Source organism: Plecotus auritus, assembly GCF_963455305.1.
Source record: "Plecotus auritus genome assembly, chromosome: 3".
NCBI classification, from domain to species: domain Eukaryota; kingdom Metazoa; phylum Chordata; class Mammalia; order Chiroptera; family Vespertilionidae; genus Plecotus; species Plecotus auritus.
The window spans coordinates 69,170,018-69,174,179 of NC_137772.1; the positions used below are offsets into that span (position 1 = coordinate 69,170,018).

Genomic DNA, 4,162 nt, shown 5'->3' on the forward strand with positions numbered 1-4,162 from the left:
CAGTTTATTTTAGATATAGGCAATTAAATTCTAACATTTGAAACAACATGTGAAAATAATCCTTAGTTTTAAAGTTAGAAAACTCTGATTTCCTTCATAAAATGGTGCCTGGGAGACCTCAAATGTATGTTTTAGTAAGACTCTATTTCAAAGCACATACTCTTTTCTCTGGCTATGATTAAACCTATCTGGGGATTTTTTTTTGAGATTTTATATTTGAGTTTATTCTTCATTTAACTTTTAAGACACTACTACAGTTGAATATTAAAACAAAAACAAAAGCAAGTAGTGAGCATATTATGTTTATCGTCCTTTACTCATTCACTACTGCACATAAAATGCCACCAGTGAGTGTTATTTGCTGACCCCATTAAGAAGTCTGACACCGACACCACCTCTAGGATGATGTCCATCACCTTTACATGCTTCTCCGTCTTTCTTGATTTAGATCAAAGTTCACCAATTCTACCTGGTCCATTTCATCAGTCTCCTACTTTCTTCCTTTCAGATAGGTGTTTTTGTTTTTTGTTTTTATTTTCCTGCAAAGAGAGTTTATCAGGAGAGAGAAAGCCATTTTGGGGAAAATTTATCTTAAACTTGATGATTAGGTGACCCTTTTCATGTGGTGTATGGTAAATTGGCGAGCCTTCACTTCACTCACACTAGACACCACCATCCTTAACAATCTGACCTGGAGGAGAGGTGATGCTGTGGTTTGGTTGTGAAGAGTAACTATTGGCTTTTGTAAGCCACACAATGCTTCAATCAGCTGTGTGTCCATACACATGAAAAGGTCTTCTCCTTGAGTGAAAACAGCATGGTCCTTCCAATCTAAAACAACAATGCTATCTCCTGGCTCCAGTCCTGATTCCTGGTCTCCTTCACCTTGGAATGTGATCTTCTGGCCATTTTTCATGCCTTTGTCAATATGAACTTCTAGAATATTCTCTCAAACTATCTTCTTTCCATTGCAGCTTTTACATCTACCTTTAGGAGTGATCCATTCCCTATGGCCCTGGAACTCCATGCTCATAGACTGAATTTGCTGACCCATTCCAGGTCCTACCTGATGAATTCTTATTTGCATACCAGTACTTCAGCAATTGAGACAACACTCTACTGCTCCTTTCTTATCACCTAGGCCTTCATATTTCTCACAAATAATAATTTTTTGCGGAGCTAGTTTTCTTGTTGTACCATTAAGCAAATCTTCTAAGTTTACTGAGAACTGATGCACAACACTTGTACCTCTCCTTTCTCTCTGAGTCCTTCCTCCTTCTCCAAAAATACATGTCAAAGATGTACATGGGAGAATGAAAACCACCACCTGCTCCACCTTTACTGCCTGTTCTCTGCCCTTGTCATATAATTCCCTCCCCCCCCCCTTTTTTTTTTTTTTTTTTTTACATCAGAGAGCATTTTGTAAGCTTGAGAAATGTTCATACTTCTCTCCTTCATTTGGATTCTTTTCAGGGGGTACTTCAAGGCCAGGCAGCTTCCTGGAAGCCTTTTTCAATTCCTCTTGGGTGGCATTGGGTTTCACTCCCAAAATATCATAAGTGGAAAGTTTCTTTCACCATTTTTAACAGCCAGTAAGCTGCCTGAGACATATATGGGGGAGCTGGAAAGAGTTCATTGCTGTGCACAGCTTAGAAAGCTGCTGCTTCTCCACCTCTCACCAAGTGTCCTGGAAAGTTTCATCTTTCTTAAAAGTTTCTTTTAAAAAAATATTGATTTGAGAGAGGAAGGAGGGGGAGAGACAGAGAGAGGGAGAGGGAGAGAGAGAGAGAGAGAGAGAGAGAGAGAGAGAGAGAGAAACATGTGAGAGAGAAACATTGTTCAGTTGCCTCCTGTTCATACCACTGCCTGGGATTGAACCCAAAAGCTAGGTATGTGTCCTGGTGGGGAATTAAAGCCCCACCTTCTGGTGTACCAGAGGGGGCTCCAACCAACTCAGCAACCTGGTCAGGTTCAGTGACACCTGAGGTTTTGGACACCACTTGGGGGTCTTAGAATGTATCCCCCATGGATAATGAGCACTACTTTATGTCCTATTTAAAGTCACAAGGCTGGAAGAGTCACAAAATAAAGACTGTGTATAGAAAGTGGAGAACCTTGGGATTCTCTAACAATATATTATACTAGAGGCCCGGTGCACAAAATTCGTGCATTGGGGGGTCCCCTCAGCCCAGCCTGCACCCTCTCCAATCCAGGACCCCTCAGGGGATGTCCGACTGCCATTTTAGGCCCGATCCCGGGATCAGGCCTAAACCAGCAGTCAGACATCCCTCTCATAATCCGGGACCGCTGGCTCCTAACTGCCCCCACTAACATTCTATTCACCCGTAACTGCCTCTGCCTGCCAGACTGATCACCCCTAAAAGCCTCCCCTGCCAGCCTGCTTGCCCCCAACTTTCCCCACTCCCCTGCAGCCCTGGTCACCCCTAACTGGCCTGTCACCCCCAACAGCCCCCCCCCCCCCCTGCTGGCCTGGTCATCCCAAACTGCCTCCCTCTGCCAGCCTGGTTGCCCCATGCAGCCTGCTCTTCAGTCATCCATCCAGTTGTTTTGCTCATGACGGCCCCTGGCTTTTTATATATTAGGATAGAGGCATCAAGGGAAGCAGAGAAATAGTTACAGGGGATAATAGGTTCCAGAAAACAATATATTGGAAGAGAGAAGTAATGTGAGTGTATTTTCATGTAATGATGCATCAGAAAGGGAAAGACTGATGACCTAGAGACAGAATGGCATATTGCTTGAGAAATATTCTAAATTATGTGAATGGTGATATCTAGCATACAAGTAGAGGAATAAGAACATGGACAGTTCATTTAATACATATAAAATATTTTAAGTGGTAATTCCTAAGAAAATCAGCTATTATTCCTATATTATATTTATTTACTTTCAAGACTAAGATCAAATGGGGGCAAAGGTCCCCATTTTCAGAGGGAGACATAAAGAAAAGGAAAGAGAGAGAGAGAGAGAGAGAGGGAGAGAGAGAGAGAGAGAGAGAGAGAGAGAGAGAGAGAGAGAGAGAGAGAGACAATAGACCATAAAGCACTTTCCAATATCAGTAGCACTTACAGTATAATCTCCTTATCCCCGTATATGTCCAGATGTACATATGACAAGAATATTCTAAAAATAATTATAAGTAATATAAAAGCTGTAATGCACAAAAGATCTATGAACTATCAGTATGACACCAAACTCACTTATGATAAAAATAGTTTCAAATTCTTAGCTGCAAACTTGCCTCTTTGCATATGCCAGGCTTGTTGTATAAGAATAGAGCAGAGCCTTGGTTGGGTGGATCAGGTGGTTGGAGCATCCTCCCATACACCAAGAAAGACTGTGGGTTTGATTCCTGGTCAGGGCACCTACATGGGTTGCAGGTTAAATCCTTCATCAGAGTGTGTACCGCAGGAAACTGATGTATCTCTCACATCGATGTTTCTCTCCCACCCTCCCTTCCTCTATCTCTAACAATCAAACACAAAAAAAGGCATATCTTTGGGTGAGGATTAAAAAAAAAGTCTAGAGCAGAGAGAGGTTGAAGAGTAATATTTTTCATTACACTTGGATGAAATCTTTATTTCTAGTGACTGTGAACCAACTATAAAATTATAGAATATCCCCAAAGTCCATAAGTATTTAATTGTGTCTAAGAATAAGTCTGGTATTCTGTACCTAGTATTCTAAAATTGGGGCATGCTGTGAACTTCAAGTTTTTTCATTATCTTTATATTAACCTCACTTTGTTGAAATTCTAAAAGTATTTCCTGAATATTTAGTTATTTTCTGTCTACCTGAAAAAAAAAGGCAGAACATTTCCCAGACTTTGTCATAATATTAGCATGTTTTTATTTAATTAGAATATGTAACTCTAAAAGATCATTTTTCTTCTAAACCATAAAATAAAAACTTACCAAACTAGGAAAATATCCTATCTAATAAAAGAGTAATATACAAATTGACCGTCACACCAAGACATAAAATGGCCACCCCCATGTGGTCAAAGATGGCTGCCCCCATGTGGACACAAGATGGCCACCACAATATGGCCTTCAGGGGAGGGCAGTTGTGGGAAGTTAAGGGTGACCAAACCAGCAGAGGAGGGCAGTTGGGGGGTACCAGACCTGCAGTGGAGGGAAGC

General features: G+C 41.2%; 1 pseudogene across 1 annotated transcript; it reads right to left on the reverse strand.

The window, feature by feature from the left end:
* Positions 1 to 370: 370 nt before the first annotated feature.
* LOC308244686 (dnaJ homolog subfamily A member 1-like) lies at positions 371 to 1,580 on the reverse strand (annotated as a pseudogene). The gene has a single exon. The product of its transcript is annotated as a dnaJ homolog subfamily A member 1-like (transcript).
* Between the last annotated feature and the right edge of the window lie 2,582 nt (positions 1,581 to 4,162).